The sequence below is a fragment of the Diadema antillarum genome, unplaced genomic scaffold, assembly GCF_040938485.1.
Source record: "Diadema antillarum isolate AM-2024a unplaced genomic scaffold, OU_Dant_1.0 scf00000131, whole genome shotgun sequence".
Lineage (NCBI taxonomy): Eukaryota > Metazoa > Echinodermata > Echinoidea > Diadematoida > Diadematidae > Diadema > Diadema antillarum.
Window position 1 is genome coordinate 2,046,154 of NW_027271020.1, and position 14,252 is coordinate 2,060,405.

Genomic DNA, 14,252 nt, shown 5'->3' on the forward strand with positions numbered 1-14,252 from the left:
CTGTTCCAAAAGTGTACCATACCCATGAATGATGCAGGAATTCCATCATAAAGGGGAGGCGCCTTTGCCAAATTAAAGAGGGGGGAGGGGAGGCACGCTTCTCCACTTTTTATCTTCTTATTTCTATTGTTTTAATAAAAAATAAAGAGGGGGTGCGTGCCCTGTGCGCCACCCTCTGAATCTGCCATTGATTCCAGAAGTTGACAGAAGAGCTCCCTTGTTTATCATGTTTTCAAATGGATCAAAGGCATGCCGTAAAAGTGGCAGCCATTGCTTGCATACTGTAGGCCTACATCCAAATGTCATTTAATGTGCCAGTGGTTTGAGGCATAATGCTTAACTTCATTTCTGGAAAATTACAATCTAATGAAACTTTTGATTGAAGTGGTCGCAGATGAAGGGCATCGCGCATTGAGGTAACAGCAAGCTTTAGATTTTCGCTGTGAATGCTAATATGACATTGATGAGGCAAAAAATGGTGTTCCGCACATGCGCAAGACAGCTGTGACCATTGTCCAATGCAGGAAGCTGGGTTGTCTTAGCATTCACGTCGCTGATCTATAGCTCACTAAAACTGACGGAAGTCAAGTGGAGCCTGTTGGAACAGTAAGCAGCTTTTTGGATGTTTATGTGCAACAATAGATGTATTCACACTGACAGTGAAATACAGTGGTATATCATGCTGTGTTTTGTAATATGAATGCTTATACACCACAAAAAAAAAAACAAACAAACAAAGAAACCTTTGCACAATACCGTGGAATTTAGAGTGGTATTCCAAACCTACACAAAATATACGTGCGACAATTGAGAATGAATATGTGTCATGAATACCAACGGTCCTGCTGCAATGTGTTTTTCATCAAACGCAATGCTTTGAAACCATGAAACACCTCAGTATTTCAGAATGAGAATGACACCAAGTGAGTTGTACATGTATGGGTATGGTAGTATTTTTCAAATGTGAAGTGGACTGAGTGATCTATTCACTTCTTTCTTGCCATGGTTGGTGGTCAGAGAGACAACATGGGCAGAATAGGCACCTGTTCAGTGCTGTAATGATGCAGGATGTTAAAATGTGTGTGAATGTGTTTGTGTGTGTGTGTGTGTGTGTGTGTGTGTGTGTATAATGTGTGTTTGCATACTTTCCTACCACGTACAGATCGATGCACCTGCTGAATGCTGCAGTGTGTCTGGATGTCGTGTAGCATTTGGCACGGAACCAAAGACATTCCAGCCTTTCTGTGTAGACAGGTTGGACGCAGCATGCAGCCATCACGTGTGAAGCTTTTTTTTGTATTTAGTCTGTTGGAAAGCCGCTTGGTATTGTGAGATTAGAGGACCCAACACAGTGCATATCCTGCCTTGTCTGCACGCACCCTACCTCAATTCAATGTCCTTGGATGAAAAAAAAAAACGTGTTATTTTCTACTCCACTTCCCTTGATGACTTGAAGAAATGCAAACATTAGGGAATAAAAGCACACCTGTACAATGTATGTGGTTCTCTATTGTCCTCGAGATAGATTACATTGTATTGTAGCATATTTTAAATAGCTTGATCAATGTCATTATGTGTGTGTGTGTGTGTGGGGGGGGGGTACGTGGTGATGGGTTGGTCCTCTCAAAATACATAGACCTGTAGATTAATCACAGATTGTATTGCTTTCTGGCAATAGAAACCACTCTTCATCTCTTAGCCACAGATTTTTCATGGCATCGTGATTCAAGCGATATTTATGTGTGAGTCTATGGGGGTCCTGAAGGGAGAATGGAAAAAAAAACCCCAACAACAACAACTACTAGTACATTTATCATTTTTGTATGAGGTCTGTGTTGTGGTCAAAGGCCAAGTACGTTAAACACATTTTCCTTTTCTGGATGCATTTTCTGCAGAAGTACTTGTTCGAAACTAAGCTTAGAAAGGTGTTTTTATGCCTCCGCCATGAAGTGGTGCCGGAGGCATTATGTTTTCGGGTTGTCCGTCCGTCCGTCCGTCCGTCCGTCCGTCCGTCCGTCCGTCCGTCCGTCCTTCCGTCCGTCCGTCCGTCCTTCCGTCTGTCCGTCCGTCCGTCCTTCCGTCCGTCCGTAATAAATTTTGTGGACAGGGTAACTATCAAAACCTTTTAAGGTATCCTAATGAAACTTGGCATGTGTGTGTATTAGGGGGTGAAGTTGTGCCTATCAACTTTTGGGTGCACATGGTCAAGGTCAAAGGTCAAAAGGTCAAGGTCAAATACATAAAATTTCACTATTTCCTCCATATCTATGCAATGCCTGAAAATATTTTCTTGAAACTTAGTGTATACATGTATTACCTAATTAAGATTCTCTGGTGAAAGTTTGGGGTCATGAGGTCAAAGGTCAAAAGGTCAAGTTAAAATATTAAAACTTCGCTTTTTTCTCCGTACCTTGGAAATTGTTCAAGGTATCTTCATGGAACATAGTATATATACATGTACTGACTGGCAGTTATTGTCTAGAGAATCTAGGGTTCATAGGGTCAAAGTTCAGGGGTCAAAGGTCAAGTGCAGCACTTCAAATTTTCTACTATTTCCCTCATACATGTATTTATGTAATGCCAGCAAATTTTTTTTTTACACTTGGTGTATGCATGTATAACCTAGATTATCTGGAAATTATCTTTTTCTCTTTTTTTTTTTTTGGGGGGGGGGGGGGTTTGCCTCAAAGGTCAAAAGGTCAAAGATCAAGGGAAAGTGCTGAACTAACTTTTTCCTCCATATCTCAGAAGTGGCTCAAGTTATCTTGAAACTTACAACATATGTATGCATGTTCTGCCTGACAGTGATTATCCTATGAATTTTAGGGTCAAAGGCCAAAAGAAAATGGTAACAGTGTACTTTTCAATACAGAAATTACACTTTTTCTCCATACCTTGAAAATTACAGTATTCATACACTTATGAATGGGTCAAAGTCAAGTTAAAGTCCTTGAATCCCCAAATACATGCTCTCCTATTCATCTAATTAAACCTAGGTAAAGGAAGGTGAACATTCAGCACATTTGTGACAAACATGTAATTTCAATATTTTGCCAATATTGTGAAAATATAATTACAGTCAACCTCGCCTAAGTCGACCTCGCATAAGTCGAAAACTCGGCCAAGTCGAAGCTCCAGAAAAGTCCCGATTTTCTCTTTACTTTTTTCTTTAAAATAATCTTGCACAAGTCGAAGTTTTACAAGTCGAATTTCGCCTATGTCGAAGATAATTTCGAGTCCAGATTTGTGTAAATACATGTAATTTTCATCGCACAAGTCGAAGTTTTTTTTTTCCCGCACGTCATTATTCAAACATTGAGTGAAGCATTCTTTCATTCTTCGATAAATTAGCGAAGGATAAAAAAAACCACTACTTTTGTAATAAAATACTCCCAAGGGTCGAATACAAGTTGACCTAATATCCCTTGTATCCTTGATGTCCAGCTGAGAAGAACATAAAAACCAAAATTTCAGAAATGAAGATTTTGGTGGTCCGCGAAAAAAAGTCGGATGTTTGCCATTACTTTTGGAAATGAACAGCGGTAACAATCGGCTCCGTAAGAAGCCAAAATAAATGTCAGATGTTTGCTTTTAATTTTGGAAATGAATAACGGTAATATTCGACTCCGTATGATAATAAAATGAATGTCGGATCTTTGCTCATACTTTTGGAAATGAATAACGGTAAGATCAAGCTCCGTACGGTGCTGAAATTAATGTCAGATATTTGATTTTGCGTTTGGAAATGAATTAGGATAACAATCGGCTCCGGAAGATGCTGAAATGAATGTCGAATGTTTGCTTTGACGATCGGAAATGAATAATAATAATATTCAAGTCCATACGATGATAAAATTACTGCCGGATGTTTGCTTTTACGTTCGAAAGAAAATAATAACATTCAGCTCAGAAAGATGCTATTCCATAAAAGTAAATGTCGAATGGTCACTTTGACGTTCGGAGATGAATAACAATAATATTCAACTCCGTATTTGTACCATGATTTAATAAATGTCGGATGCTTGTTTTTAATTTCGAAAGTTAATATAGCAATAACATTCGGCTCCGGAAGACGCTGAAATAAATGTCAGATGATTGCTTTTACGTTCGGAAATGAATAGCCGTAATATTCTGCTCCATACGATGCTAAAATAACTGTCGGATGTTTGCTTTTACGTTCGAAAATATATAGCAATAACATTCAGCTCCGGAAGATGCTAAAATGAATGTCGAATGGTCACTTATACGTCCGGAGATGAATAACAATAATATTCAACACCGTATTTGTACCATGATTAAATAGAATAGATGTCGGATGCTTGTTTTTACTTTCGAAAGTAAATAACAATTACATTCGGCTCCGGAAGATGCTGAAATAAATGTCAGATGATTGATTTTACGTCCGGAAGTGAATAACAGTAATATTCTGCTCCATACGATGCTAAAATAACTGTCGGAAGTTTGCTTTTAAATTTCGAAATGATGCGTTCGATGGTGCAGCGGAAATCAACGTTTGATGTTTGCTTTGACGTTCGGAAATGAATAACAATAGTATCCAACTCCGTACGATGATAAAATAAATGCCGAATGTTTGCTTTTACGTTCGAAAATAAATAGCAATAACATTCAGCTACGGAAGATGCTAAAATAAATGTCGAATGATCCCTTTGACGGACATGAAACGCATTTCGATTATTACAGTCCAATAACTTAAGTTTCTCGATTTTTTAAAACTCAAAACAAAACAAAAAACACTAAATACTATACGTATTGCTATACCGTCTTCTGTATTTCAACTGTCAATAAAGACATAAAAAGACACTGCATTATAAAAATTTATCGGAGAATATCGGGAAACATGCAGGGGACATTCTCCGAAGAAGCTTCGGGGTCTGTTCGATGTTTCACGAAGATTTTGCGAACATCGCGCACGTCTGGCGAAGGTCAAGCGCTAAGTCGAGACAGTAAAGACATTTTCAAAAGCAAATCACGACCAGATCATGACGCATTGTGCGGAAAAGTTCATTGAAAAAAAAAATATATATATCTAATTCAAATTCTTACCGAAGTAAAAACATCCCCGAACAAATAACGGCGCCCCGAACTCCCGCGTTCGTTTCGCGATCTTTTGCAGAAATTACGTGCAACGCATTTCGATTATCACAGTCCAATAATTGAGCTCCAGGATTCTTTTTTAAAACGTAAACAAAACAAAAATACTAATTACAACATAATACTACCGTCTACTGTAATTTCAAGGCCACTAAAAACATGATAAGACACTGCATTATGAAAATTCGTCTGGAAATACAAGTCGAAGAAAAATTCGACTTCCGCGGAAGTCGAATTTCGCGTAAGTCGAAGTGTTTTCGCCGGTCCCAATAGATTCGACTTAGGCGAGGTTGACTGTATACATTGTCCACATGTACTATAGACCTATTAGGAGAATCATGCATTATGGCGGAGGCATAGCAGTCGCCTTAGCGACATTTCTAGTCTTTAATGTTTAAAAAATGTTCTATGTACTATGGTTAAAAATAACTTTTGAGATTGATGGTTTGTTCCTTACCATCATGGTATAATGATTATTGTGTTGATAATAATTATTAAAAGTAATAGTTCCTATGATATTTCATATTTTTATTGTTAAGAAAGAGAAATTATTATTTTACCTGTCATCAGAGTTATGAATTCTACAGGTAAGAGGCATTATAGTGCATTTAGGAGCTAGAGAATGCTCAGAATTTAACATTTTCTCGTGTATATGTCTTATAAAAATTACACAAGGGAATAACTGATTTTGAAACAGTCCATTGAAACATGTCCATTACTTTTCTTATTTTTTGTTGCAGTCTCTATGAAAACAGTATAAGTTGAAATGATATGTTCTTACAATATTAACACTGGCAGTAGACAGAACTTTACATAAGTTCAATGTGAAAAAAAGGAAATAATCGTGAGAATGGAAAACATAGTGCAATAAAAGTACAGCTTGTACATTGTATTCAAACTTCTGTTTGAGAATATAATTGCACACTGAGTGAAACGTGCATTTATTTGTTCATAGAAATTGGTGGTCTTGTATGCTAGTTGGCTTGTGGTTTTTTTTATTTATTTATTTATTTATATGTTTTATTTTCACAGGGTGGCTCCATCAGTGGATTAAACACTGTTGTTCTTGGAGGCCCTGCATGAACACATACATACAAATAAACACATGATAATCATACAAATACCAACATCACAATCAAATATGCAGTATCAAATCTGTATATATCTTAATATACTGTATACTGATATATGTTAAACTCAAAATTTAACAAATATTATGTAATGCATTACATCCTCATATCCTTAAATTTCCCCTACCTCAAATAGAGAAAAAACAGAAAAAAACAACAACAACAGAACTATACTTTGGCACAGTGGAGTGCCCCCCGAAATTGGGCCGAGAACGAATGTTTAGATGGGGCATGCCTTAAGTTTATTGGTATTGGTTTATTGTATTTTATTGATCCTGCTTTGAGAATGTAGATCAGTGTACTATGTGAGTGTATTACAGATTGTGGCTTTGGAATACTTGGGTATATTGTTATTTGCATTATGTATCACAGACACAGAATAGAGGCTTTTTTATGGCAATGTAACACTAACCTACCTGTAGAATTGATTTCTGTGCCTTAAAGTGGTATGTACATTTATAGTGTATAAAGTAACCATTCTTTAATAGCAAAATCAAAGAAGGATTTTGACTCAAGGTGAGCAACTTGAAATTCAAGAATAAAGAAGCATGTGGAAAAAAAAGCATGCACAAACACAAAAATATAAAGATCACAAGTGAATACTCAGCTACAACAGGCAGCTAAAAGAAGTGAGGTACAATTTACCAGCATAAAGTTTGAAAAATGTAAATGAATCATGAAAAAAGATACGTTTACACTCGTGATACAAAATTACAAAATTTACAGAAGATAGAGCTAAAGTGAGTGATGTATGATACAGGTCACAGAAAATGATGAAATTCTGATCAAATATGTGTCATGATTTCAAAATTATTTGAAACAATATGCTAAAACCTGATGAAAATGGAACAGTGCATGTATGTGTCTATGTCTGTGTGTGGGATGGGAGACAAAAAACAAAACAAAACAAAACAAAACAAAGAACGCACAATTAGTGGCCCAATGATTTATGCTACATTTTTAGGCATTGTGATAACCAGTCATTTTTTTTTTTTATTATCACCATCGTTATCTGATGATGATGGTTATTATCATCATCATATTTAGCATTGTTGTCATTTTTGTAGTTTTATTTATTGCAGTAATCATTACAGTGCACTCCCGTTATAACAAACAAAGTTATAACGAAATTCGTGTTACCATGAAGTAAAAACTCAGTAGGCCGCTACATTATCCGCTCTATGTGTGATATTGTTTATTTGATCGCTTATAATGAAATTTTGATATCACGAAAGAAAAACTGCCGGTCCCGAGGACTCTGTTATAACGGGAGTCCACTGTATTAATACTTGTATCGCAAACCCAGAATGTATGTCTACTTTTTTGTCCACTTTAGAATAACAAGCACATAGACAGCTGAAAAAAAAAGGGGGGGGGGGGCATGCAGCAACATTGTATGTTTTTATGCAGACATCAAAGAGACGAGACTGAAAGAGAGCGGAAAATGGGAACTCAGCCGTGTGTAACGCCAAGGTCAGCCCATGATCTTTCACCTGCCATTGACAGCACGGATGTGCGTGTGCGTGCAGTGTACATCAATGAGTTCATGATCGAGTACTGTACCATGTTTGCGGTAATAATGACTCGACGTTTCCTAGGAGACATGTCGAATCCCTGATTGATTTTTGCCCCCTCCAATGTTTTGCCTGTCTGTGTTTCTATATATATTTTTTCTTCCCTCTCTCCTTTTTGTAAAGAGTACTCTCTCTCACCTTATCCCGCCATCTTCTTTGCTGTATGTCACATTTCATCCTATCGTTTCTTGCCCATGATCCTGGGGTCATGGAAGTCTTACATGAGAGACTTTTCGCTCATGAGACACACTTAGGAGAGATTTCATGAAATGGATTTGAACAAATCAAGTCTCTCATAGCTACATACGAGCGATCGACTGTGGCCATTCTCCGATTACTTTTATGTGATGACTCCATGAAACGAACCCCTGGTACTTAATGTGTCCATACTGCTATCCGTTTTACAAGTCTGTATGAGAACGAAATAATTATGCATGACAAATCTTGCAGAAATGTGCATTGTTGTCTGTCTGTTAGAATATTTCTGTTATCTTGATCTACCGGCACCTCCTCCTCCTTCGTCAGGAATACACCGTACTCTGAAAGACTGCTATGTACACTGTAAGACTCTTCAGCTCGGAATTTCAGTCTATCTCCCCGTAGAAGGGGAAGGCCCGCTTTATATACGTGGAATATAATTTATGATATCTTTGAACATATTATTAAATCATGATTCTCTCTCCCTCCCCCTCTCTCTTATATATCGATATACATATAAATATATGTCTTACATTCTATCTTATATTAGCAAATAGATGTTTATGTATATATACACATATACATACATACATATATATATATATATATATATATATATATATATATATATATATGTATAAAGGCCATAGTGAACATCACTGCAACGTCTGCAAGTCATTCTTCCGTCACACATATACCCAAAGATAATGCAGCACCCACCACGTACAAGGCCAAGCCCGCTTCACGTTATATACATATTAGAAATATATATGATATATATTTAATATATATATATATATATATATATATATATATATATATATATATAATATATACATTAATATTTACGAAATGGTTCAGATGATGATCGTGCAGACGAATGCTTATGTCCTAATGAAATAATAGGGAGTCTCAAGAAATCCCACGATTATTTTTTTTCACAAACAATAGAGACGCTACAGTGAACAGCAGATTTATTTTGACTGATGCTGAGTTTTAATAGTGCTGCGAGTTCCTTCCAATGCAACCTTATCTTTTCATGGTCTGTTTATAGTTTGTTTATAATTTCTCCCAAAACATGATATGATTTCAGTTGATGTAAAAAAAATTTGTGAAGCACTTAAAGATTCTGAGGAAAATCCGACAATTCGACTCTAGGCTCTTTAAATCAACGAAAGTAACTCAAGAGTAGTAGTTGTACACCGCTATTTAGTGTAATATGACTTAAGGTCGTTTTTCCTTCGACATCAAATTTGCTGGAATGTAGACCCAACATAAGCCGTCACGTGTTCGTTGTAGGTCCATGGTTTAAAGGGATAGTATAGTATTGGTTGAGATGAGGATCGGGCTTTTAACTTTTTGTGAAATACCAAGAAAACACTTATGAAATAGTACACAGCACGCCGTTCTAAGAAGAATCCAATGTTTATTTGATGAAAATCGGTTTTGGAATGGTTGAGCTATCCAAAAAAAAAAGTAAAGCAAAGCGATCATAATAAAAGATGGGTCCAACCTTTCATTAGGATTGTTTTCTTTTGGATATTTCAGCCATTTCAAAACCAATTTTCATCAAATGAACGTTGAATTCCTCTTGGAATTATATGCTCTTTCAAATTTCATGGGAGGTTTCTCATTATCTCACCATAAAATGTTAGAAACCAGAAGTTTGGTCTCATCCAAACCTGTATGATCCCTTTAATACCGAAAGAAGATACCCGTTGTGTGCACTAAAAAGTATATACACCATTGTAGATATAAATGGACAACCTCCCTCAAGTCGACATTGTACAAGGCTGGCTAAGTCGAAGAAAACGTTTAACCCGGATGTTTATATACACATGATGATTGTATTGTTACTCCGAATTTCAAGTGAGTCGAAATTTACGTGAGTTGAAGGATTTTCTCGTGGATTCGACTTACGCAAGGTTGACCTTTTACAGATAATGCATTATACATTATCTTATACGATTCAGATCTTGTGAAAACACAAAGTTATATGCATACGCTCAGTGTGCACATGCAGGGACAAGATTTACTGTATACAATAATCTTTGATTCAATAGAATATGAAAAGCTGTGATTTACATAGCCTATATACTCGTATACATTTGCCAGTGCGTTGTACTCTACACACATTGGTCTTGCTTGCAATAGAATGGCTATACTAAGTCTATACAATCAAACACACGCGGAATTATCCCCTCACCAAAAATGTAATCACACTGGGATTTTCATTATATTCCAGGCATTCAGAACTCCGATCGTCCGATGCATGCTGGCAACAGGGCAATTTCCAAAAATGCTCTTCATTCTAGTTTACCTTTATGATGATGGTAAAATTCCGCAAACTTTAATGACTTAAAAAAACATTTCCCTACTTTTTCATATAATTCATAGTCATTTTATTTCTATTATTATCGGGTTTTTTTTTGCATATACATTGTAGTGAGCTTGTACTACATTCTTTTAATTTCCTAATTTTAGTTTTGACATCACTTACATCGATTCATACCAGACGGAGAGATGTAGGGTGGAGGTATAGTTACTATATCATTAAGCAAAGCTGTCGCAAGAGTCTCTTATTTTCAGAACCTCGTTATGAAGAGGTGGGATATACAAATGTACAGCTACAGCAGTATCCTTTCATAACAAGGTGATTTTGCCCGTTCCAACTCTGTATATACAATGTAATCGATGTTTGCCTTCCTATTGCACCGTGCTATAATGACAAACCTGATATAACAAGGTGATTGTCATTGTTTTTAGGTCCTTGTTATAACGAGCATCTCCTGTATTACAAAACACCTCCCACCCTTTGTTTCATTCTTTTTTTTTTTCTTTTTCTTTTTGCATCCCGATATAGTGATGAACCTGCTTGAACGAAGTAAAATGCCTTGGATAATAGGGTATCATTATAACGAGGTTTCCCTTGAACTTTATCGGAGTCGACTGGAACAATGGCAGGAGTTTGTCGTTTAAAGAAAAACCACTTAATCAATCAAACGTTTCTCGAAGGGTGTTCATTATACAACAAGTGCATTTGAAAAAGGACTTTCATAACTAAATTATGTCTTCACCAAAGTACGTCGGATTCTCCCGTGGCAGGTTTGGCAATAGACTAGCAACTTTTTGCAGCTGTAGCGGGTGAGACATTTGTACACTGATCTTTTGAAGCTGTCGTTTGCAATGCAATACACGAAGAAGTTGACAGTGTGGTTGGTGAGTCGGAGAGCGGTGAGCGCATCCAAGACGGTGTCCAGTACTTGATGCAGTTTGATCATGCGCAGAACGCGTCTGTCCAACAGCGTCTCGATAATGTGAGGTAACCACGTGACAAACAGGTACATAGTGATGATGAGCAGCATGCGTGTTGTTTTCCGACCAGGGCTCAGTTCCGCCTTCTTTTTGTTCTGCTCCTTCGGCCGCGGGCTTGGCAGATGGCGCGGAGTGACACGCGGTGATACCAATGCCAGTGACGAAGATGGTCTACCACCGGCCGCTGGCGACGCCGAGTGAAGTCTGGTCTCCACTAGTGTGGGCGTTGTCGTGATGCTCCGTGTAAAGAGTTCCTCTCTGTTGGGTAGTGTAGTAGACGAAGTCGGCAAACCCGCCGTGTTATTAAGGCTTTGCATCGGGATGACTGCGTTTCGATTGGCTGCTGCTGGAGTGTCGTGCGGCGGTTTACTCCGCGCGGGAGTCTCCAGCCGATGGGGTTGGGGCGGTCGACTCCGGTAGTGATCGTTCTTAGAGTCGAGGTCGTTGACGAGTCGCGAGTGGATCTCCCCACGATCTCTGAGAAACAGAAAAATCATCGCGTAGAGGAGCGTGCTGATCAGCAACGAGGTCATGAACGTGGTTACGAGCGCCACGGAAAGCAGAAGCGACATCGTGTCCGACGCCGTCGTGTGGCATTCAGCGCCTTCTTCCGTGTGAGGGTCGTACTTCTCATAATACGTCATGGGTATGTTTAGAATGAGAGAAACTAGAACTGCCAGCCAGGCTAGCATGAAGGAACATCGGACGGTCCAGCGACTACGCAGCGGTCGACACACGGCCATGTAACGGTCGATGCTAATGAGCAGCGTGAGGAAGAGGGAGCCGAACGCACCCATGTTGGACACCAAATGAGAGGCCCGGCACAATCCCGTGGTGATGAGCTCGTCGAAGCTGTTTCGCACGATAAGGAGGGGCGTGAAGACGCACACCATGAGGTCGACGATTGCCTGGGCGAGGATGAGGATGTCCGTGCTCGACTTCCGTTTCTTCTTGCCGTAGATGTCAATGATGATGCTGTTTCCCGGAAGTCCGAACAGCATCACGATGGCGAAGTAGGTGGTATTGATTGCAGCTGTGTTGTTGTTGACGTCATATTGTTGGTCCAGGCCGACTTCTCTCGTTCCATTTGGGATGCTCAGAACTCCCTGGGTCTGGTGCATATTGTAAAGGTTTCTGATTGATAATTGGGGAAGTTTCTTTCTTAATTATTGGCCGTCGCTTTATTTAATCTCTTCCTGCAGAAACACCGAGACACGGAGAATCGAGTAATTCGATGTGGCAGAAAATGAACACATCATTACACAAGCAGGTTACGCGAAAGGAACAATGATTCAGAATTCACAACTTGCCAGACAAACAGGATATTATCAGAACTTCACAGCAAAACTTATTTCTCTCTGAGTCTCAAGTGCAAATGACCAAACATCGCACAAGGCTTGACGAGGACAACTCTCATTACCCAAATGATGCAGGAAACAGTGACCAAAGTGTTCGTTAAATTAAAACAGCAGTCAAGAGAGTGACCAACCTAACCCCTCAATCAGTTGCAGAGCACAAACTTCTGAAAATGATCATGGTGGATGCGGTTGCCATGGTTTTGAAATCACTCAGTCTCTTTTTACACGGCAGCGTTTTAACGGTCATTTTCCCTGTCACGAGGAATTTTGTTAGAATAGTGCATTGCTAATTTTTGTAGAGCTACAATGAATTAAGTGCCCGCCTTGGCTATTACGAGTTCTATCTGGAGCACCAGCCACCAGACATGGAAGTACCCACTACACTGATTTCCATTTTGAAACCATTCGATTTAACGTACTGCTAGTTAAGAGCAACGAGCAGGAAACTATAAGTGGTATTAATTATTCGATACACATTTACCCCTCTGGGAGCACAATAAACACGCTCTGTTGGTCGCCATTATCCACTTCAATCAAAGCAAGGTTTACATATACCCGTCACTGATGGCAGCAAATGGAATAAGACAGATAACGCTGTTCCACTCGCTCCCACGCACGCTATCCAACCTGATTTAGTTTACAGGGAAAAGTGAAAAAAAGAGAAAAACAGTGACAACGGGCACGTGTGTCCGCCACCCCCAGGATATAATTTCGAGGCCGCGCAATAATGATGAGGATTAATTAGCACCAAGGCATTCTATAAGATCCATATAGCGGTAATAATGATGTCAGAGTTTAACCCTCAATCTCGAAATGATCATATCACTTTGTGTTGGAATAACAAATCCGAAATACACCTTAAAAATCCTTCGCATGACCCTATAAGATAGCTGAAGTACATCAGACCTTTCCATTATCTTCGTAGTGTTAAATCAGTTCATCGTGTATATGTGTGCTTTTGGGGAAAAATAAGTCGTTTGATCAGGAATTTAAAACAGCAACAATAATACGATAACACAATGATAATAAATACAATACAATACAATACAATACAATACAATACAATACAATACAATACAATACAATAAAACATTGACCAAGAACTGAGTTCACGTTATTTATTCTTCTTTATAACAGACAGCAAATGCATATGATCATTTTTGACGTTCTTACGAAAATATTACAGCAAGTACAATTAAAACCGAAGGCACACTATCTGATCTGTCTGAAAAAAAAATGCAATAAGAAATATCTGTGGAAGATGCGATTCAATTATTTTAACAATCCACTCAGATAAGAAGTATAGATACATTTTTGTATTTATAATTCCTCGGCGTATAGAGTACTGACTTCCAATGATTTTCTTGCGTTTTTGAAGTCGAATGTACTGTTTTGTCTCTGCTACTGGAGACTGCGTGAAACATTACTGTATGAGGCACTCTCACCCGAAAATACAATACACTTGTATTGTATAACATATACAGATAATATCGACAGAGATAAACATAGTACATATCACACACGTTTTAGCGCTCTGTTTAAAACTGATAAGGAAAGCGATGGCC